The 25,086-nt window shown below is 41.7% G+C and overlaps 1 protein-coding gene across 2 annotated transcripts in view; it reads right to left on the bottom strand.

Annotated features, from left to right (window-relative positions):
• The window catches only part of LOC127573061 (alpha-(1,6)-fucosyltransferase), a 592,121-nt gene that overhangs the window by 63,067 nt on the left and 503,968 nt on the right, over window positions 1–25,086 (bottom strand). The gene's annotated exons all lie outside the window — the stretch shown is intronic.

Below are 25,086 nucleotides of genomic sequence, written 5' to 3'. Positions count from 1 at the left end.
GCACACAAGAAATGCAAGGAGCAAGCCAGATAGCCCTTTGAGGCTGCACTTCCATTATGGGTGTGTGCAGAGTTTGGCCAGCAGGAACAATGGGCTCCCCATTAGTTACTAAACACATCAAACAGATGTGTGTAAGTGTATAACATAGGTGTTTAACATGCCCCTCCAAAGGCAGTCACATTTCAATTCCTACACAGGTCTCTTCCATCATGACCGATTTATTCAATCTCACTTTCCCTTCCTATTCCCTTACTGTCTGGTTCCCTTGTTAGTCAGAGCATTTAAGGGATTGAATGAATGAATCTTATGGGGGGAGAAAGAGGAAGAAAAGTTCAAAGAGGAAACTACAAACCTCATTTCCACAGCAGCTAAAGGCCGAGCCAGCAATAATGGAGCTGAGGGAACTCAGGATATATGAAAGGCCAGAATTGGAGGAAAGCAAAACTCTCAGAGGGCCATAGGTCTGGACAAGGTTAGCTCGAGAGGGAGGGCTGAGAGCTGAACACGAGAGCAAAGGCTTCTGCACCTTTTATTCTTTACACTGACCCAAATCACTCAAAATGTTTTACAGTTTTAAAAAAACTTTATTGGATGTACAATGGCATGGAAGTATCTGAAATCAGTCAGAGAAGGAGTATTATTTATATACTGTAAACACAAAGCTACAGGTCTGGGTCTGGTTGCAGAAAGTAAATCAGTGCTAGTTTTAATGTATGGTGTGTTGTGCATGCAGGCATATATGTAATTTGAATCTTTCAATGTTGGCGCAATTCATTTGCTTTCATTTTGTTACCTATTCTGGAACTTTCATTGAGGTGGAACCAGAGCAGCCAGGAAGAGGGATATTTCCATTATTTGACAGAAAACCTCTCAATGTGATATTGTGTTTTAAAAGAAATGCTTTATGGCAGATATTGTTTGAAATATTAACAATTCGACATTCCATCGAAAAAAAAATGAGATCCAAGTCACTGTGTAAAGAAACAGAGAATTTGAAAAGGTGCTTCATTTTTATCAAATGATTCAACCTGGCATTCATGAGGATAAAATTAACATGAATAGTAATGATGCCATCAGTGATGTTTTTACAAACAGACATGCTGCTGGTGCCATCACAAGCTCAGACGAGCAAATCCTAAGTAAACAGAAATTTTTGGAAGAGAAAAGCTAATCAGGCTTAAATAAACTAATGAATAAAGTATAAATTCTGAATTTTTAAAATCAAAATGAAAGTGCACTCATTTTAAGGACTAGATTTATCCATGCATTTGGTTTAAAAAGTAGTTTACCCCAAAACTAATAATTCCTGATGCTCGAATGGAGGAATTCTCCAAGAAAATAACTATCAATGTTAGGCAATGGACTTAATGCACATGAAGGGATTGGAGGGCAAGGGGTAAGGAGTGTCATTTTACCTTCTGTTGATGATGTAAAATAGGTAGGGTCTGATTTTCCACTCCACTGAGGTCACTGGATTGTGACAGTTAATCACCAAATTATCCGTTTCATTCCAGGATAAATTTTATTAAATTTTTTTTCCCTTTATTCATTCACCATAAATCAATGGTCCCGAGGTCAGTTCCAATTGATTATAAACATCCCTATTGTTACAAAGTAGCAAATCCCTCTCCTCTCTGTTTAACCTTGAGTAATGTTGCGTGTGCTCCGAGTGTCAGTTAAAAATAACTATAGGCTCTATGTCTGTAAAGCAGAGACTGAATTGTGTTTGTTGCCGCTGGATTAATTATCCTCCAACCTCTTCCCCTGCTCGACCTGAAAACTGCACTGGCCTTGACTCCCCACATACATCAAAGGAAGTCACCCATTCATTTATGGATCTCCTTTTATGCAATTACTCCAAAAGAAAAACAAACTTTTCATTTCACTTTCCATTAGTCCTTCACTTGTCAAAATTTGTTGATTCAACAAGACAGAGTTTAACTAATTCAGCCACAGTACATCGATGACATTAGGTTACCCATCACTGTACCCTCAGAAATCACCATGAACAACAGTACAGATCTGTCTTCCGAGCTGGTTAGTTTGGGCTTCAAGGGGGAGTGTCTGATATTCTGTTGGTACTTATCTTGGTGAACAGTAATATAAAAGAGGCCATAGACACTACAGTTAATACATTTAGGGAGCTGGATGGCAAGATACCATTTTTGTGCAGCTGGTCATGGAGCAGAACATCTCGTATATCTCTGGATTTTGGATTTATTTGCATGCAGTTGCTGTTGGATTTGCACAGCAGAATTCAACCAATACTTCATTGGCATTTCAATCTAACTGAGGTGGTGCTATATTATTTTGAGTGCCAACTTTTGGTGCAGACAAGAAACTGAAGTCCCATCTGTAGTCAGATTTTTGGTGAAAGAACCAACTGCAATTTATGGAGAAGAGTCAATAGATCTGGTATGCTGGCAAATATTTATCCCTTACCTAAAACAACTCAATCGGTCATGTATGTTAATCATCACATGTGACTATCCAACAATACTCAAACTGGCTATCTCCTTAAGTTTATCAACTGCAGTTTTGTGATCTAAGTTGATGTCAGAAAAGGCAACAGTCATATTTCAGATGACGTGCCCATCTTTGAGAGGAAAAATGTCAGGTCAAGGTACTACCAAGTGTAAAAGCAATCCACAGTGCATAATTAAGCACCTACTTCTGGGCTCCATAAACACTGTATTGGATCATTTTGTATAAAGTTCTGATTGGTTTCTTTTCAAGAAAACAATTGATGCTTTGACAAACACAGCTTCTAAACAACTGTTCAACAGTTAAAGAGGCAAACCAGTCCCAATATGCAGATACTAATTTACTGAAGTGCTGACAAGAAAAAGATTTGCATTTATATAGCACCTTTTCTAGCTTCAGGGTATCAAAGAGCATAACAGCCAATGAAGCACTTTTGAAATGGTTATTGATATAATGTAGGCAAAGTGGCAGCCAATTTCTGCACAGCAAGGGCCCACTAAAAACAACCTGGTAATGATGGAAGCATCTGATCTTTTTGTTTGAAAAGATAGGCTGAGGGATAAATATTAGCCAGGATAACTGCACATTTCTTCAAAATGGTGCCATGGGATCACAGGCCACCTGAAAGAGAAAATGAATTAAAACCTGATCTGAATGCCAGCGCCTCTAACAGTGCATTCTACTGAGTGTTGTACTGGAGTGTCAGCCAAAGTTGGTGCATTCAAATCCCTCGATTTGACTTGACCTCACGAGTTCCTGACCCAAGCAAGAGGGAGTACCACTGAGCCAAGCAGACATAAATATTGCTTTCAGAAACAGTGCACATGATTTCTTTTTCCTATACAGGGGCTCTCTGGGTTATGAACAACCTGACTTACAGAAATTCAACTTTATACAAATCCTCCCATACATTTTTAAAGTGTTTTTCAAGCTAGAAATAATAATAATAATAAAATGCTTCATGGAATTCATTAATGTCTGGATACAGCACATATTCCATTTGTTTAATGATAGGTGTACGTAGGATGATTATTCAATGAAGTGAAAGAATTATAGCAAGTATACATAGAGCAATATGATATGGGTTACAACAGAAAACGCATGTTTCTGACTTATGGAGAAATTGGGTTATGGACAGCTCTCGGAAACAGAACCCTCACATAACGAGGGGACTGCCTGTATTTCCTTTTGACAAAGAAGGAGTCCACTCAGTCCATTAAGTCTGTGCCAGCTTTCAGAGCAGTCCCATTCCCCCACATTTCCCTGTAATCTACTCTCCCACACATGCCCATTAATAACCCCAATTCTCCCACCATCCCTCAACACTAGGAGTAACTTACAGTAGCCAGTTAACCCAACATCCATGTCTATGGAATGTGGGAAGAAACCTGAGCACCTGGAGGAAGTCCTTGCAGTCACATGGAGAACGTGCAAACTCTACACAGACAGCACCAGAGGCTAGGATTGAACCAAGGTCTCTGGAGATGGGGGACAGCTGCACTACCTGCAGCACCACTGCGTTGGCCTTCTAGAATATGGGTATCATTTGCAACACCAGCGTTGATTGCCCTCTGCTAACTGTCCTGGGGAAGGGTGCTGCTTAGCTGTTTTTCCTGAACCAACACAGTCCCAGTGGTGAAGGAATAGGATCCAGTTGTACTGTGGAAAAATTACAAGGTTAGTATCCAGAGGCTGGTCCAGTGATCAGGAGTCACAAGTTTCAATCCCACATCCCATGGCACTTGGGATAATTAAATAAACCACAGTGAAATAAAAAAGCTAGTTATTAATAATAATCACAATTCACTGTTGGATTGTCATGAAAAACCCATCTGGTTCATCGATAAACTTCAGGGAAAGAAGCCTCACTCAATCTGTCCTATATGAAACCTCAGACACACCAATATGGTTTACTCTCACTGCCCACTGAAATGGGTTATCAAACATTGACAATAAAAAGCAAGTACTAAAGGATTTGCACCCAGTGATGATGAGGAATTCCATGTCACAATAGTACACAACTTGGAGGAACCCCGCAGATGATGGCACTGTTGTCCATGTGCAGTCCTAATCCTTCCTGGCGATAGAGGTTGTGGGTTTACATAAGTGCTGTTGAAGGAATCTTGCTGAGCAACTTCCGTAGGTGGTGAGCATTACAGCCAGAGTGCCTAGCAGCGGAAGGAATACATGTTCAGAGAATGGATGGAGTGCCAGTCAGTGGGATGCTTTATCCTGGACAACATCAAGCTTGTTGAATGTTGTTCGAACTGTGCACCAAGGCAAGAGGAGAGTATTTCACACTCCTCACATGTGCCTGGTAGAAGGTGGAAAAGATCTGCTCAGCCAAGTGAGCTGCTCAGGGCAGGAGATTGAGCCTTTGACATATTCCTGTAGTCACAGTGTTTATGTGGTTGTTCTAGTTAAAATTTTGGTGAATGGTGGCATGCAGATGATGAGGTTTTAAGACTTTGTATGGTTGTGAAGGATGGGTGGTCCTCCTCTCATTTGCTGGAGATGATCACTGACCAGGCTGTGGAAATCAGATCACCAGGCTGTGCTCCTTCTCCCTGAATACAAACAGAAACTGAAACGGGAGGATCCGGTATGGAGAGTCGTGCAGTGCTGGTCTGAGGAAGCAGATGAGCTCCTAGGTGACTGCTTTGAGACAGTGGACTGGTCTATGTTCAAAGACTCAGCTGCCAGCCTAGATGAGTATGCCACCACCATCACAGACTTTATCGGCAAGTTTGGAGGACTGTGTACCAAAGAAGACAATACAGGTGTTCCCAAACAGGAAACCATGGATGAACCGGGAGATCCACTCCCTACTGAAGGAGAGGACTGCTGCACACAAATCTGGTGATCCTGATCTGTACAAGAAATCGAGGTATGACCTTCGGAAAGCTATCAGGGATGCCAAGAGACAATACCAACGCAAAATAGAGTCCCTTACCAGCCACCAGTTATGCCAGGGCTTACATGCCATAACAGGCCACAAGACAAAGTCAGGCTGCATAGCTAACAACAGTGCATCCCTTCTTGATGAACTTAACACAGTCTATGTGCGTTTTGAACAAAAGGGAAGTGGATTGTCACCATCCACCTTGACAGCCACCAATGCAGCTGAGCCTGTGATCACAGTGGAGGACGTAAGATCAGTCTTCTGGAGAGTAAACACAAGGAAAGCACCTGGCCCAGATGGTGTCCCGGGCCGCGTGCTCAGATCTTGTGCTGATCAGCTGGCAGAAGTATTTGTGGACATATTCAACCTCTCCCTGCTTCAATCTCAGGTTCCCTCCTGTTTTAAGAAGACCACGATCATCCCGGTGCCAAAGAAAAGCAAGGTAACATGCCTCAATGACTACCGACCAGTGGCTCTGACATCCACCATCATGAAGTGCTTTGAGAGGTTGGTCATGGCACACATCAACTCCAGCCTAACAGACAACCTGGACCCATTGCAATTCGCCTATCAGCGAAACAGGTCTACAGCGGATGCCATCTCCCTGGCCCTACACTCAGCTCTGGAGCATCTGGACAGTAAAGGCACATACGTTAGACTGTTGTTTATTGACTACAGCTCTGCCTTCAATACAATAATTCCAAGCAAGCTCAACACCTCCCTCTGTAACTGGATCCTTGACTTTCTAACAAACAGACCACAATCAGTGAGGATAGGCAGCAATACCTCCGGCACGATTATTCTCAACACTGGTGCCCCACAAGGCTGCGTCCTCAGCCCTCTACTCTACTCCCTATACACTCATGACTGTGTGGCCAGATTCTGCTCCAACTCCATCTACAAGTTTGCAGATGATACCACCGTTGTAGGCCGTATCTCAAACAGCAAGGAGTCGGAGTACAGGAAGGAGATAGAGAGCTTAGTGGAATGGTGTCGTGACAACAACCTTTCCCTCAATGTCAACAAAACTAAACAGCTGGTCATTGACTTCAGGAAAGGGGGTGGTGTACATGCACCTGTCTACATCAATGGTGCTGAGGTTGAGAGCGTTGAGGGCTTCAAGTTCCTGGGAGTGAACACCACCAACAGCCTTTCCTGGTCAAATCACGTAGATGCCACAGCCAAGAAAGCTCACCAGCGCCTCTACTTCCTCAGGAGGCTAAAGAAATTTGGTTTGTCCCCTTTGACTCTCACCAACTTTTACCAGTGCAGCATAGAAAGCATCCTATCTGGATATATCATGGCTTGGTATGGCAACTGCTCTGCCCAAGACCGCAAGAAGCTGCAGAGAGTTGTGGGCACAGCCCAGTGCATCACAGACACCAGCCTCCCCTCCTTGGACTCTGTCTTTACCTCTCGTCGTCTTGGTGTAGCTGCCAGCATAATCAAAGACCCCAACCACCCGGGACATTCTCTCTTCTCTCCCCTTCCATCGGGTAGAAGATACAGGAGCTTGAGGGCACATACCACCAGACTTAAGGACAGCTTCTACCCCACTGTGATAAGACTGTTGAACGGTTCCCTTATACAATGAGATGGACTATGACCTCACGAACTACCTTGTTGTGACCTTGCACCTTATTGCACTGCACTTTCTCTGTAGCTGTGACACTTTGTACTGCTATTGTTTTTACCTGTACTACATCAATGCACTCTGTACTAACTCAATGTAACTGTACTGTGTAATGAATTGACCTGTACGATTGGTAAGACAAGCTTTTCACTGTACCTCAGTACAAGTGATAATAATAAACCAATATCAATACCTGGCACTTGTATGAGTTGAATATCACTTGTCACTTATCAGTATATGCCTCAATGCACGCATGGACTGCTTTATTTGCTGAGGACTTGCAAATGGAATTAAACATAGAATTAAAAATGGAATTAAAAATAGAGTCATAGTCATGGAATTATAGGGCAATACAACACAGATACAGGCCCTTCAGCCCAACCAGTCCATGCCGACCACAGTGCCCACCCAGTTAGTCCCAATTCCCTGCACTCAGCCCATATCCCTCTCAGCCCCATCCCTCCATGTACCTATCCAAGTGCTTCTTAAATGATACTATTGTACCTGCCTCAGACACTTTTGGCAGCTCATTCCATATACTCACCACCCTCTGTGTGTAAAAGTTGCCCCTCAGTTCCGTTTTAAATTATTTCCCTCTCACCTTCAACATATGCCCCCTCGTTTTGGACTCCCTGACTCTGGGGAAAAGACTGTTACCATCCACCTCATCTATGCCTCTCATAATAATGAAATCAAGAATGTAGCCAACCACCTCCCCCCCAACATACACACACACACATGCACACACGTGCACACACGTGCACACACACACACACACACACACACACACACACACACACACACACACACACAGCTACACCTCATCAATAAATACCTCTTTCTTTCCCCCTCCTGTTTGATTTCAGAGAGACAGGCAAACATTGAGACATCTCCAAGTTTAATTTGTATCCAACAGTAGTTTCATCTACATGTGTCTGGGATGAGATGCAAAGATTCTTCGTTATGAACCCAGTGCACAACTTCAAAATTTCTTTTGTCAACCTTCAATGGCTCTCATTAACTAATTTTTTAAGTAGTCCTGCTCACTAAAACATTGACTTACTATCTTTTCAGCAGAACAAACAGTTCCACAGCCCTTGGGTATTTGATGTTACACAATGATGGAGCTTAAATGCAGAAAAACATGAAGCAACAATGTAATTTTACTCCTTCATTGAGTACTGTTATTTTTTGATGACATGAAGTACATCACTGGATAATGGATTTAAAACTTAGAATGTGTGCAAAAAGGAAGCATTGTGTCTAAACCTTCTTTGATGAGACATACTGCTTATTATACTTGTACATAAAAATTGAATAATAAAGTTTCCAGCCACCTTTTTGAAGGGGCACAACAACATGTAGAAGCTTTCAGTACTTAGCAGAGCCCATTGCTCCAGAACAGATCTTATAGGTTCTTGGTTACTGAGGAAAGGCCATTCCATTGGAGAACTTCAGATGAAAAAAAATGGTTTTCTGCGACTTGCAAAATTGTGCAGTCTTTGAGCCTGTGTAATATCCAGTTCCACCGTTACTGGAGCTCTCTGTTTGCAACATGCAACAGGAAGCCGCTCTCCAGCACTGCCTTTGATTATATTTTTACCCGTCTGGCAAATGAATTTCCTTGGAATTTGCAAAACTCAACACCTTTCATAATTTTGCGCTGTCCATCTCTAATATCACATTGGGGTAAAAAGAAACATTGTGAAAGGTATGTTGTTTCACAGTTATGAGAGTAACGTAGCAAGCTTGAAGAAATAAACATGCAGTAGGCAGCTCTTTGTTTCAGTCAAGTCACTGAGGAACCTAATCACTGAAATTGCTGTAAAAACTAAGGAAGCCCGACCACATTCATAAATGTGGCTTTTTTTTCAGAATTCAGTTTTGGCCTGTAGGGGTCACTAGTAATGCTCTCATTCACCACCAACCTTTGCTTCCTCTTGGAAAACCAGTTACTTCTGGGACATTGACACTGTTACCATATATCCAAGTCTGGATGGTTTATTATTTAAGTCGGAGGTGTGGTTTTCCAATCCACCTGCTGTCATTTTTCTAACAAATGGGGGCAATGAAATTAAAATTTAATGTTTTGGATATGAACATAGAACAGTACTGCACAGTACAGGCCCTTCGGCCCATGATGTTGTGCCGACCTATATAAACCCATACATGCTGCAGAGGAAATGGACTGTCTTGCCTTGGATGGTGTAAAGCTCCTTTAGTACTGCCAAAGCTGCACTCATTCCATCAAACGGACAGCACTCCATCATGTTCAGTTCTGCCATGTGGATGCTGAAAAGAAGCTCAGTTTCATGAGGTAAAGCAGAAACAAAAGCCCAAACTCTGATCTGCTCCAGAACCAGGGACATTTATTTCTTTGAAGTAGTTGAGTCCCAGTGAATGGTAACCCCAAGCATGGTGATGGAGAGGAATTCAGCACTGGTACTGCCACTGAGCGTCACTGAGAGTCCAGTAACAGTTATGGCAGGTATTACTTGCTGCTTATTAACCCAAGGCTGGTTCGACTTATGTTGTTAATGGGGCTTGCCCAGTATTTCAGTGAACATGCCCATTTTATGCCGGATTTTTCCTTGTCCGTTAAGAGGTGAAAGGGCAGAGATTGTTTTGGGAGCAGTTGTGCACACTGACAATAGCCGAATTTTAAAGGCATTTGAGTAAACCCAAATTTTGTTTTCTTGCAGGATAAGAAGCCTCAAATGTTCTTTCAGCAGTAGATACTGAATTAATGGTTCAGCAAAACTATACATCACATGAATCAACGTATGTTCACATCATTGGTGCAATCTGGTGGAGTTGAAGGAAGAGAAAGCAGCAGAAATCAAAAATAGGGAAAATAAATTCCACCTTGTGAATATGCAACAACATTTAGTGGCAATGGGCCTGCAATTGCACCCATCAAAATATACAATTCATAAAATTAAATCAGGACTTCTGCTCTGCAATCTGAAACCTTCTGCACAGTTCGTGGTAGCTAAATATGTTTGTTTTCAATGGGATATTTCACAAGAGAAAACATGATCACTGTCATGAGTCCTGATGCAGGGTTTCATCCTGAAATGTCAACAATTCCTCTCCCTCACAGATGCTGCCTGACCCGCTGAGTTCCTTCAGTGGAATGTTTATTGCTTACATGACATTATATCATTTGGTGAAATTAAACCCCTGCTCTAAGAGACCACTGAATTGTTAGGGACATTAACCCACGCAGCTAATCGACTGAGAGGTAAAATGATTACACTTGAACTAATTTAGCAAAGCTCTGGGAGGCCAGATGAATGTTGTATCATTCAGCCTACATCGCACAGATGACGTTTCTAGTGCTCCAGCGAAGTGAAACCGTGGGGCTTCTAAACATTTCTGATCATCTAACAGTGTGCAAGTCCTTTCAGTCTCTTATCGAAGAGATACTCATCCAGGTCTTATTCAAAGCCCTTTCCTACACAGCAATAACTTGCCTTACTGACCACCAACTCTACTAATCCACAGGTGTGTGGAAAAATGTGTTTCTAATTTCTAGTTTCACTTAAGTAATTTCCCATGGTCAGGCCTCATTTAAACAGAACAGTCAAATTGCTGGTGTTTTGAAGACCAGTAAGTAGCTGCAGAAACAGAGGGTGTATGAAATCTGACAGCTTCAGTGCAGAGCTGAGCTGAGCTTGTGTGGTTGGCAAAAGACAGAGGAAAAAGATCCAAAGTAGAAGTCAATTTTAACCAGACTGGAAGGATTATTAATTCTCTTCCAGGCTTCTCAGAAATGATTGAAGACCTTGCTCTGTGGGGTATCTGAAATGGTCTTCAGTGGTTACACTAAGAGAGTGGGATAGGACAATGTGGTATTAAGTGAAAGAGAGCCTATGTGGCAGAGATGAAGAAACATTTGACAAGGTTCCACAGGTAAGGTGAGTTGGAAAAGGCAAAACCCAAGGGAGAGTGATAAATTTGTTCCAAGACTGGATTAGCAATGGGAAAAAAAGTCTAATGGTTGATGGTTGTTTCTTTATGACTGCAGAGCTGTTACCAATAATTCCACAGGGCTCAGTACTTGGTCCCTTGCTTTTTGTAATAATGTATTAATGATTTAGTGTTAGGTGTAGGGGACATAATAAAGCAATTTGCAAATATTAGGAAGAAGTGTGTTGACAGTCAGGAGAGCTCCAGACTGCAGGAAAATCTAGATGGTTTGGTGAGAGGAGAGAAAAATGGCAAGTGGAACTTAATCCAGAGAAGTGGGAGGTAAAGTATTTGGGGAGGTGCAACAAGGCAAAGGAATACACAATAACTGGAACAATATTGAACGGTGTGGAGAAACAGATGGTCCTTGGAGTATAAATCCACAGATCCTTAAAGGTCACAGCACAGATCAATAGGGTGATTAAAAGGCATAAAGGACACTTTTCTTTATTGGCCGAGGCACAGAATCTAAAAACAAGGGAGATTATGCTCGCACACAAGACAATAGCTTGTGAAATGGTGTACAATTCTGGTCACCACAATACAAGAAAGATATGACTGCACTGGAGAGGGTGGAGAGGAGGGTTGTGAGGATGTTGGGTAACTCTTAACTTTGTGGAAAGATGCTGTGCGGGGAATTAACTGAAGAGTATGAGGGGCCTCGATCAAGTAAACCCATGGGTGAGGGGGTCAAAAAACAAGGAGAACAGATAAAATAATTGTGGGAGGATCAGTGGGGAGATGAGGAAAGTGTCCTCAGTCAGAGAGTGGCAGTGGTCTGGAACACTCCCTGATGGGGTGGTAGAAGCAGAAACCCTCATCACACATAATAAGTGCTGATGTGCCCTTGAAAAGCTAAGGCCTAAAAGGCTGTAAAATGAGATTAGTTTGGGTAGAATTTTATTTGGACTGCTCTGACATGGTGGGCTGAAAGGCCTCCTGTTTCACAATGTTTTTATGATTCTATGAGCTACGTGCTACGTATATAGAATAGAATCCTTGTAGGTTGTTTGGTGTTAAGAGGCACAATCCAGTTAGCTGTGGAAGTTGAAAGCCTGTAGTAGGTGTCAATGGAAGGTCTACCCACAGCGACAGAGAGTATAAATTCATGAGTTATAGCCAGATCTTGCAGAGAGAGCTGGAAATTGGTAAAGTCTTTCATGAATTTCTCTGAAGAGCAGGAAGCAGGGCTAAAAGAGAGTTGGGGGAGAGTCTCTATGTGAAGAGGTCATTGCTCAGCATATTCTGCAAGAAGACAGGCACAGCTAACACTTTGTGGGTTTCTGTTGCAACAACTGTAGATGAGGATCAGTTCAATCAGGCAGTGGAGGATGTCAATGGAGACTGATTGGGTTGACGTTCAAGGAAAAAGTGAAGGATCTGTTGTCATGTCCTGGTGTGCAAGAATTCTTGGGAAGTTAGATGTTCATTTTGGGGAAAAACAGGAGAATTGGGTAAAATCAGCATTTTTTGGTTTTATTTCAGATTTCTACACCGTAGTTTGTTGATTTTCAATGGTAGGAGAATTGGGTGGATGGTGATGAGCAAGTACTAGGTAATAAAGGATTCAAGGTAAAAGGGACAGGAGCAGAATGGACTGATCATGCTGTTCATGGAGACCTGTTGGAGAGTGTGCAGAAACAAGCTGGATATACCTGGGGAAATGTACAGGGCTAGGGGTGGCATACATAGACACGTGTGGTCAAAGTTCAAGGAAAACAGTAAGACCCTCAAGAGAGTTGGACTGGGACTAAAGAAGACTGTTCCCTTACAGCAGCAGTACTGTCTTCAGCAGGAGCTTTGATAAAGGTGGAGAAATGGTAGCCAAGAGAACACACTGCTCTGTTTTCCTTCTTGAAGAAACTGATGGAGAAAACAGGTGAGGCAAAGTTGATCAAGCTATTATGTTTCTTACATTAATTTACTTTTTAAACAAACTACACCAGCTGCTTCAACACATGCATACCTTTCTGTACTCCTAAGACCCTGATCACTATTTCAATCCATCTTCATTTCCTTAATGGAAGTCCAGTTCAGTGTGAAGCATCCTTCTTAACAGCCTCAGGCCACCATAATTATTCCTGGCATTTTCAACTGTTTATAATGTTTTCACATTCTTAAGATTTATAGGCAATTCCCTGTAAATGCTGACATCACAGCATGAAAAAACTTTCAAGAGATAGTGTAAATTGCAAAAAAAAAAGAAAACTTTGCTTTCATTGCACAAACATACAAGCCCCCTTTTCAGAATCAGTTTTTCAGAAGGAAACTTAATATGATCGTTCTTAATCAGGACTGGAAGTGACCAAATGGACTTGGGTCAATTGGGGAACAAAATAGAAAGCTAATAAAACAAAATCAATTCTTTCTTTTCGCACAACTGGAAAACATAAAAGTTTTAAGACTAGTCTGCGTATGGTCATAGCACCCACGTCTCACTTTATCATTCTCTCTTGTGATGAAATGTGCTGAGCCATTTATTGTTGCTTCAGTCTGAAACATCATATTTAGGTTACGACAAATATGTGTATTCCATTTTAAAGTATCTGTAATTCTTCAATCAAGAATCAATTGTTGACTTGGAGAGAATGACATTAAGTTCTAAAAAGATAGAAAATGCAAAGCAGAATTTCAAAGATCAAAACAACAGAGAGAGGGGACTTGACCCAGATCCCTGAAGGAAAATAAGTATTGGCATACTTTCTGAATGTCAAAATGTATCACATTAGCAAACTACAGATATCTTAAGGGCTATATCAAGAGCTGCATTTCTTTTTGGCATAAGCTTCCCATAGACAAAGCCAGTTTTTTAGGGCCTGTCTCAGCTCCTTTTGGTTGCTTTTTGACTGATGTGTATGCAACAAACATTTTTATTCCTTTACTTAGTAATGGAGGAATACGCTAGCACCACACCAAACATGAAGCAACATGAAAATCTTTCACATCTTGGATCAGTGATGTTTAGGGAGTTGCATTTATCAGCAAAGTTAAAATTCAAACTTCCTATTTTATGTGTGAAGGAAACTAAACTGCCCTGCTTCTAATTATAATCAAATGCCTTAAGTATCCATTTAACTAATCTTGTTGCTGAAAGTTTGACACTGCATACTTTCTATCCATTTTATCAATATATTAATGGAGCTACACTGTCCAAACTGAAGTGTTACTGAACATTATACCCTAGAATCTGTTGGATGATAACTTAATTGTGTGCAGGCCAAACTGAAATCTCCTCACACATCCTTGTGGATTATCGTTTCACGTTCGGCATGAAGTGTTACAAAGCTCACTACACCTACGTAAACCATTTGAAGCTGTGCATGAAATAAAGCCAAGAACATGTAAGTACAGAGGTTTACAGTAATGTAGAATGCTGTGGTTATTGGTAACTGCTTCAATTTTACAGCTTTCTGACGAGACCCTCTGTGTGCACCAAGACTTCATTTTACCAATTGGAAGTATCCATGCTTGAACAAAAGCCAATTGATTGCTTTGATGAAACTGGTCAAACATGTTAAAGAAAACGCAATGAACAAGTATATAGGGCTTGCTTAGAACATCAATCAGTTGTGCTTTCAACCAATAAATCCAGAAGTTTGATGTACAGACTCAAAATAATTGATTCGTTTCACTGAGTTGTACTAAAAGGAATGTATTATCAACAGGCAAATCTTATTTCCAATCATTTCTTTCTCTCTAAGTTTCTTGTTTTTAGTTAGTAAAACACAAATGAGGAAGAAAAAATACTACAAAAATGTTTAAATAAAAATATTCTTTCACAAAGGATCATATCATGACTGAGATAGGGCCCACTGCCCACACCTGCTACTGAAGTGCATCAATATTGTCAACTTGTCTTTATACAGGAGCTTAACCTTCCTGAGTGAATGGCAAAGATATAAGAGACAGGGCTTCAGGTAGCATTGTTAGGTCTCCTGGTTGGGCTAGAACAAGCCACCAAGGTCCTCTGCAAAACTCTGACTGATGGTAGAGCCTTGCCCCAACTTTCAGTTTTGTCAAACTGTCAAGGGTTTCCAATGCTTTCAAATTTTCTTGACAGTTGAATATTTAAAAACTATTAAAAAGTAAATAAATAAAAATGTCTAGAATTACTGGAAAAGAATAGAATCAAAGTAAAACCAAATCTAAAATGTTAAAACATTAAATGTACATATTTTAAAAATATAACTCAACTGATTCTTAACTTTTTTTCTCACAGCCATAAAATCCACATTCAAAAGGCCTTGTGGACATTGGTGGTTAATTCAGGATTATCACATTGACATGGGAGACCCCAAGCTTGTCAACACCTACAAGGGCAGGCATGGTAGTGTAGCGGTTAGTGTAACACTATAACAGCACCAAAGACCCAGGTTCAATTCCGGCCACTCTCTGTAGGGAGTTTGTACGTTCTCCCCGTGTCTGCGTGGGTTTCCTCCGGGTGCTCGGGTTTCCTCCCACGTTCCAAAGACATACGGATTAGGAAGTTGTGGGCATGCTATGTTGGCACCGGAAACGTGGCGACACTTGTGGGCTGCCCCCAGAATGCTATACACAAAAGATGCATTTCACTGTGTGTTTCGATGTACATGTGACTAATAAAGAAATCTTATAACTGTTATACCAACAAAATCCAAGCCTAATAATCCTCAAGGAAAGTTGGCTAATGATCATTCATAAATAAAGTCACTCAGAGTGTAAGTGAGGTATGGTTATTATATGCCTCCACTCCTCCATGATTCAAAGCACACAATCTTAAAAATCTCCACAAAACAATATGGTATCTGGACTTGTGAATAATCTGGAGAACAAGGAGTAATTGAATTTACATTGGAGATACAAGAGACTGCAGGTGCTGGAACATTTGTTGAATTGAATTTACATTGTCCCTTCAACAAACTAAAACGTTCCAAGGTGCCTCACGAGAGCATTAACAACATTCAGCACCCAGTCACATAAGGAAATATTTGGGCAGAGGTCCAAACACTCGCTCTCAGTGTCACTGTGTTGTACACCACAGAAACAGGCCCTTGAGCCCATCATGTCAATGCCAATCAAGTACCCATTTACCAGTACTTGGCCCACAGCCTCCTGTGCCTTGGTGATTCAAGGGCTGGCCCAGGTACTTTTTAAATGTTGTGAGAATACTTGTCTCCACTACCTTCTTAGGTAGATCATTCCAGATTGCAACCACCCTCTGGATTAAGTTTCTTCCCCCTCAGAAGCCCTCACACCTGAACCATCTGGTTTAGACGTCTCTGTTATGAGGAAAAGTTTCTCACTATCCACCATATCCTTGCCCTCATAATTTTTTTAATATAAAGTAGGTATTATGATGGGTGTTGGAGGAGGAAACAGAGACAGATTTGGGGGGGGTGGGGGGTGGATTTGAAGACCTAAAGGTTTTGCAAAATGAAGGCATGGCCGCCAGAAATGGACTGCTGTGACTTGAATGGATAAGAGGCCAGAACTGGCTGAGCACAAATATCTCAGGAGGTTCTAAGGCTGGAGGAGTTACCAGGATGGGGAAAGGCAAGGCCAAAATAGGATTAAAATAAAAGGTTAACATTTTAAAACTGAACCGCTGTTGAACGGGAAGCCAATGCAAGTCGTTGAAAGTCAATGGCTGGATGAATGGTAAATTTGGATAACTCAGATAAAGAGGATAGAAAGAGGGTATCCAGCCAGGAGTGCAATAGAACAGTCAATAGAAGGAGAAATTGCACAGAAGTGAGGCCTGGGGTAGATCATCCATGGTCAAATTGAGGGGCCTACACCTGTTCATATTTTCCTATTTTCTTAAATAACAAAGGCACGGACGTGGGATACAGCAGCACCTGAAGTGAAGCTGGGGGCAGAGTTAAGTGTTGTTACAAAGATGGAAATGAGCAGTGATGGTGAGTATGTGGTCATCTCTGGGTTAAATGATGACATCAACTTTACAAACTATTTGGTTTATTTTTGAGACAGTTGCTGTTGAGAAGAGTAGAGTCAGTGGCAAGGGAATGAAATTTCTTGCCTGAACTGGACAGTAAGTGTTGCAAGCACATTATCAACAATCCCCAGGATGCAGAGTTACTCCCTTAAACAACAGCTACAGTATTAACTTGGAGACTGAAAGAGAGCAAGGCTTTGTAGTTTTAGATGGGGGAAACTGGAAGTCCGTGTTTCCCGGATGTGCTACTTAAATCCTTCACAGAATACCTTGCCAGCATATAGTTTCAGCACGTTTCCATGCTGCTTTGCAGACTCCCTGCCGAATGGGAAGTACATGCCAGACGAGTAGGAAATTTTGGGAGGGGAAAAGAGATGGGACGAATTGGCGGGCGGGGTGGGGGGGGGAGGTAGAGGAGAGTCAGAAATAGCATAAATAGTTGATCCTGGAATCTATAAGCATGTTAACTTACAAAAAAGAGCAAAGCTGCTACCTATGACTGTCATGGTCTTAGGACAAGCCAAAGTGCTTTTCAGCGAATAAAGTACTTCTGGAATGTAGGCATGGATAATACAGTAGCCAATTGCTTTCAGGAAGGTCCAGGTAACCTGTTCCAGTGACATGAAATGAGGGCAAGTATCAGGCAATGCATTGGGACAAATGGAAAACAGAAAACTGCAGATGCTGGAAATCTGAATTAAAGAATAGAAAATTCTGGAAACACTCAGCAAGTCAGGCAACATCTGTGGAGAGAGAAACACAGTGTTAACGTGTCAGGTCGGAGATCCTTCAACTGGCAAGAATGGTTCTGCTTTTCTTCAAAATAACACCATGGGATCACTTACGTTCATGTCAGAGAGCAGACAAGGCCTCAAATGATTAAACAGACAGCAGAACCCAAGGAGCACATTGCAGGTATGACAACCTCCTGACCCTGAGGTGAGGGTGCCACAAAGCAAGCCACAGCTTCCAAAGACGGGAACTCTCCATTTTACTTTCCTCAATAAGCCAGCTCCTTCTGCTTATCTCAATCGTATCAAATAATCTCCTCGACAGCTTCCGTGGATTGATCAACCTCCAACAAAACTGAAAGTGTGTGGATAGGAGTCAGATTTGAGATTTAACATTATTCAACTTCCCCTATGTTTCCATCCCATCTATTTACATCAGCTCCTGATGTAAATTCTCATCAAAATATCAGCCGGCAACTACAACTTGCACCTTCAGCCCATTTCCCAGCAACTTTGATGGACGTGGCTGCAAAAGTCTAATGGCAGCCATTGAATGAAAATCCAGCAGTCAGGTGAAATATCTGCATCCCAGTGACTCAGCAGCCAGATAACACATTCAAGAACCTGAGCTCCATAGGTTTCCTGGTTGTGCAAGTTTTACCGCATACACAAGCAACTCATAATATTGAAATAACTCATTTGAAAGAGTGCCGCAGTTCCTGGGAAACCTGCAACAAAATGATATTGAATCAGGTGCAAGCATTGTGTATTTCTGAAATAAAAATGGGAGAGTGTGTGGATGTCAGGAAGCATCTGCCGAGGGAGAAATGGAGTTAACATTTTGGATCAATGACTTTTTCCCAGCTCAGCCTGCAAGTCAACTCAGTGAAAGCTCACCTTCCATCAACATGTGTCATAGCCTCGATGTTGATTTTAACTATTTCAGACAACCAGTCTTTTCTGTTTATGTCAGGTCTGGCAAGGTCTGATGTTAGGTCATCACCTCTCCCCACAGATGCTGTCTGATCAGCTGAGTTTTTCCAGAATTCTACTTTGTTTCAGATTTCCAGCAACTGCCCTGGTCTGCACTTGACAGTTCCAGCATGGTTTCTTTTTCTCTCTTTTTTTGCCCTCATTTATTTCCCTCGATTTACACCACTTCAGACCGATCAGTTGTGATCAACAAGCATTCATCGTCCTCTGTGAGTTAGCACCAACAGCATTTTTGTCACCTGGACAATCTTGGGATCTAAACACAAACGTTACCTCTGCTTTCTCCAGCCCTCCCCTGCTCTGCTATTTAAAACAAGTCTGTTTTCTTGCTTTTCTCATCCTGAAGTGTTAACTCTGTTTCTCTCAATTGACCGACTGACTTTCTCCAACCTTTTCTGTCTTTACTTCAGATATCCAGCATCTGTGCAGTTTTTCTGCTTCACAGTTACTCAGTACTTCTGGATGTATGGCAGGTTATTTTTTTTTAGGGTGTTCAATATTCATGCAACAAAAACTAAATTTCAATATTGCCTTGAGCAGTTTGCTTTGCACTGCATTTAATTTAGTCTCAACAGTTCTATTGCTGATTTCTATTATTCCTTTTACTAACTATGTGATGAATTGGCTAATTTAAAGATTCTTCAAGACAGGAACATAATTAGCATTTGCACAAAGCTACCACCAACAGATGGGAGATAAATCTCTTATCAGATGGCTGTCAAAATCCTCAATTATGTTTAGGCCATCTCAACGCAGGTCTCATATGAAACTGGAGTTTGCAGCTGTAAAGTGCTCTCAAACGCAGCAGAGTTGCCACTTCTCTCCCAGTGCCCACACAGATCTGGGACAGGTGAAGCCAGTCATTACTCTGGTATGTCCCACACAGCAATGTTTTACCCTCAGGGACAGATTCTCAATGTCAACAGACGGTTTCCAAAAATAAGACCCTTCAAAAGCAGCTGCTCTTCTTCGCCCAGTCCCACATAACACAACCTATTACTGTATCTGGTCCAACATCCGTCTTTAGATAACTGGAATCAAAACATTTCATCACTGGTCAATCAGCAGAATTATATTTCCTTATGACATGGAATGAAGCCATTCAATCCGCCCACCCTACGGCAGCTTTCAGAGCAACCTGATTCCTCAATTCATGTCCCTAATCTATTCTCTCTTGCCTGTTAATTCCCCCCCACCCTACCCCACTACCAATTCTCTCATCACTCGCGTAAGCCATGGGGTCACAGGGAGAACAGAGAGTCATAGGGTCATAAGACACAGATACAGGCCCTTTGGCCCACCACATCCATGCTGACCTTTTTGCCCATCTACTCTAATCCCATTTGCCCACATATTTCTTTGCCTTGTCTGTTTCAGTGTCTTTCTAAATGTCTTTTAAATGTAGTAATTGTATCCGAGTCCACCATCTTCTCTGGCAGTGAGTTCCGGATATCAACCACTCTATGTAAAAAAAAACTTACACCCCAGATCCCACCTAAACCTCCTTCCTCTCATCTTAAACACAAGCCCTCTTGTTTTTGATACACCCATAATGGGAACAAGATTCTGACCATCTACCTTATCTGTGCTTCTCACAATCTTTTATACTTCTTTCAGGTCACCGTCAGCCTCCTTTGCTCCAAAAAAACAAACCCAGTCTAGCAAATCTCTCCCCATAATTAAAATCTTCCAGTTCAGGCAACATCCCGTTGAATCTTACCTGCACCCTCTCCAGCACAATCACATCTTTTCTATGGTACGGTGACCAGAACTGCACTCAGTAATCCAAGAGTGGCCCAACCAGTATTTTGTAAAGTTGCAACATCATATCCCAACTCTTATATTCTGTGCCCCAATCTGTGAAGGCAAGCAAGCCATAGTCTTTCCTCACTGCCCTATGTTGTCTCTTCCAGGTACCTATGGACCTGGATCCCAAAGTCTCTCTGCCTATCAACATTCCTCAGTATCTTAACATTTACTGTACATGTCCCACCTCTATCTGACTTCCCAAAATGCATCACGTCACATTTGTCAAGATTAAATTCCATCTGCCAATGCTCCACCCAACTTTCCGACGGATCTATTTCCTGCAAAAGCCCCAACCTCCCTTGCTATCCATAACACCACCAATTTTCGTGTCATCCACAAACTTATTAATCATGTCTCCAGTATTCACATCCAAATCAGCCATAGAAACAGCAACATTCTCAGCACTGATCTCTGTGGGACAACATTAGTCACAGACTTCCAATCAGAAAAACATCCTTCCACTACTGCCCTCTGCCTCCTATCACTCAGCCAATTTTTGGATCCAATTAGTCAATGTGCAAACTCTGGAGGTCAGAAACAAACCTGGGTCCCTGGAGCTGCCAGGCCAATGTGCTACCATGGTGACACTGTGCCGCTCTGTGATACAGAACATCCCAACCCAGCTATACCAATCTATTCTTGCAAAGAATAACAAAGAAAACTATAAATAATTACAAGGATATCATGACAATGTCTGTGATTTTATGGACAAGTTGATACTCTGAACGTCAATGAATAATGCCATTCCTGACAGCTACAATATGTCACTATTGCTGCTGTTCTATAGGTCTCGATATACAATTTTCAGCCTGTCATATAAACTCATGAATATAGAGCATGTGCCATACAGTACTGGCACAATGACACTGATACATAATCAACTGAGTCACTGGTGCCTTGCTTTGCACCATCAACCGTACTGGGGAAGCACACAACTCACCTGTGCTCTTCTGAAACTCAAGATAAAAGAAGATTACAATTAGAAATACACAGTAATGTTGTGCATTCAGCAGCAGGTCAGAATCATTCACAGATCCCCAGAGCCTCTGGGAGTGTTAGTATGTTCATTAGGCCAGCATATTCGCTTCATCAATATTCCAGCTGCGTTCACGAAACAATTCCACCTATACGCAGTGTTCTCTTGATACTTCATTTTCCAATGAGACTCCTGTGTTCACAAAGCGTTACATTACCAGGAATGTGATGCTGTCACGCGTAGGATTGAGAACATCTGTGCACGATCTCTAATTTCTCCCTCCATCTGTATGTATTTGTGTTATCTTTATCACAGATTCATCTCAGGCAAATTGCAGTAAAATAAGAGTTGTAGTAGGGTAAATCGCGTTTCCACTCATAGTTCAAGACAATGCATTAGAGAATAAGTATGGAGGTTTCCATCCTGAAATAGAGTTGTTTGCAATTAACAGCACTAAAATTATTCACAGCATGCTTTAAATGAATTCATTCCCTTTTGGCTTCAGTGTAAGATTTGTGATGCATCAGTCTTAACAACCTTGAAATTCATTTGCAGACACGCAAAATTGATATAGGGCTTGACAAGGTAGATGCAAGGATGATGATGCCTCTGGCTGGGGTGTCCTGAACCAGGGGAGTCACAATCTCAAAATAAGAAGTCAGCCATTCAGGACTGAGAAGAGAACAAATTTCCTCACAAGAGAACTTTTGGAATTCTCCACTCAAGAAAGCAGTGGAGGCCGAGCCGGGGAGGATTTTTTTTCCAAGACAGAGATTGAGCAATCTTTTGGAAATTAAGGGAACCTGGAATATGGCTTAGTTTAGGAAAGTGGTGGTAAGGTAAAAGATTAGTCATAATCTTCATGAATGGCCACACAGATGGGAAGAGCTGAATGACCAAACCCTCCTTCCACTCCTTATGTTGCATTTTATCTCAGAGGTAGAGTTTAACTTTTTTTACATGTGGAGTTTTCCACTGAGCATAACCTGTAAAATGAATGAAGGACATAAATAAGTGTTTCCTTCTTCAGGATCTGTTGCCACACATCATCAGAAAGATACACTGGCTGAAAGCATTATACCTGGAAGACAATTTACATGGACGAGGGCTGGTAAAAAAATTAAGGGGTGAAACCACAAACAGATGAAGCAGCTGACTTCTCAAAAAGGTCAATTGTGGGGAAGGAAGCAGGGCCGATTCAATTTGACAGAAATAGGATTTTAAAAAAATAGACTGAAAGAAGATTACATAGGAGCTCAGGATGACCACGAGTTCATTGAAATAAAATACCAGGCATTTGGATTGAACTGCAAATCATGTGGCAAGCTCAACCAAAGGTAGAAGGCATGCAAACTGAAAGTGAAAACAAAAAGGAAATAACAAACAGTGGAAGGAGCAATGAAAAGAAACTAAATCAGAACATTCATGCCATGGAAAATGACAGAAGGTTTGTGGGCACAGTAGATGTTGGAATTTCATATTGCCATGGAGTGACGGGATATCACAGTTCCCAGAGAAATGAAATCCACACAAACACCCAGATCAGAAGAAAAGTGAGAAGCAAATCTGCAACCATCAACTTCAAGATAAAATTGCATCAGTTACTTAGATGAAAGCAAGAAAACCTGAAAGAAGATGGGTGTCCAAAGGAAAATGTCTTGAAACAAAGCAATATCAGGATGATGGTGTCTGGAGGAGAGAAAAAGAAACACAACTTAGAATGACCTAATTTAGAGGAAAGCACAAAGGGAAAGTAGTCACAAAAACAGGAGGACCTGACAAGCTGGGTCTAAGAAGATCACCTCAGTAAACAGAAATGGATAAGACAACAATGAAAATTGGAAACAATGTGCTGAACCTGAAGTATATAATGAAGAGTAAAAGACTATCTAAATGAACCCAGAATAATTGGATGAAACAGTTGGATGCTTTGGGGACTTGGAATATCACATCACTGTCCCACCCACATGAAACCAATGATCCAGTCCCCAAAGAAAGTATCAATTGAGTTGAAAAGAAAACTCGGAAATGAACTCAAATAGATGGAGCAGAAGTGGGTTATTGTCAAAGTCACAAAGCCTACTGGCTGGGTGACCTCCACTGTGGTGAGAGAGAAACCTGAGGAGAACCAAGGAGATGGTGTGACCTGAAAGACTTTAATCACGTGACCATGAGAGATCTCAATCCAACCTCAACTCTGGAAGAAATCACAAAAGCTTTGACAGAGGCCATAGTTTTCAACAAATGGAGTGAGAAACAGGTCCTAGAATGTGAAGTTTGATGGGGGAGTCTTCACTTTTGACAACAATTAACACAGCATTTGGAAGGGTACGAATTCCAATGTTCATCCAGGATGTATTTCAGCAAAAATAAATGAGACTTACAAAGGATGCAAGGACATCCATGGAGCAGATTATAAGGCCCATGATCATCAGTGCCTCACTTTGATGGAAATAACTCAGAAAGACTGGCTCAGGCTAATGTTGTCAAATGCATGTTGACAAGGAAAAAATGCTATTTCTTTGGGATGGTACAGGTACCAGATGCAGAAAGCCATAGTTATCAGTAGGATGAAAACACAAAGGTCAAGAAGAATGGAGAAGGTGTCCTGGCATCATCCAATTCAAGAATTCTTTCAAACCTCACATGTCTAAGCATACAGCAAACCTAACAGAACTGACAAAAAAGATGCCAAACATCTATTGTCACAATCCTAACAACGAATTTTAACAAACTCAAGGAGGCAGTGTACATCGAATCAAACATATCATAACTGCAACAGGAAACCCTGCCATTTTACAGGTAGATGCCTCTCTCCGAGGCCCAAGAACAGCCCCAGGAGACAATGGAAGCCCATAGCATGCACATAAACATAAACAAGATGCACCAACAAAGAAAGGGATATTCACAGTCATTTATGAATGAGAGAAATTCACTGCAGAAAGAGATCACCAAACTGAATGCAAACCTGCAAGCAAAACCTATGCAGAACACCATAAAGCCTGCAGAGATTACTCAGTGTTTCAGTGTTATGATTTCAGATTCATTGCGTCATACAGCACGGAAACTGGGCCTTTGGCCAATCACCCATTTACACTAATCCCATTTCATTCTCCCCATATCCCAGATTCTATCACTCACCTTCACACTATGGGCAATTTACAGTGCCCAGTAACTTCCCAACTCATCAACCCCTGCTGGAAGGAACACCTTGAATACACCCTCAACTACCACTTGGTCTTTGACATGAGCACCCTTGATTCCATCCCACAGTGGCCTATTTGGTCCGGCCTAGCTGCCACTCTTGACTGACAAGTCGTTGAAAAGGTCATACCCCAACTAAAATAAAACAATGCCTTGGGAGCAGTTGTTATCCCTGATGAACTTCTTAAGCTTGGCAGTGAGGAGCTTCAGTCATGAATCCCAAAGTTCATTCCCCACATCTTCAAAGCGGAGGATATTCCAGGGGACTTCAGAGATGCCGTGATCTTAGTCACCTTCAAGGAAGGAGATACATCTGACAAAGATAAAATTAACCTCCAGCTTCAGTGTGCCAGCACCACTGTTGGCTGTCAGAGGAGGGCTGTCTGAAGATCAAGGCCTCACACTTGGCACAAAGCTTGAGGTCGACTGGACAGTGATGATCCTTGC

Source organism: Pristis pectinata, chromosome 1 (assembly GCF_009764475.1).
Source record: "Pristis pectinata isolate sPriPec2 chromosome 1, sPriPec2.1.pri, whole genome shotgun sequence".
Lineage (NCBI taxonomy): Eukaryota > Metazoa > Chordata > Chondrichthyes > Rhinopristiformes > Pristidae > Pristis > Pristis pectinata.
The sequence above is the reverse complement of the archived record's forward strand: the minus strand, read 5'-3'. Positions and strand labels throughout refer to the sequence as shown.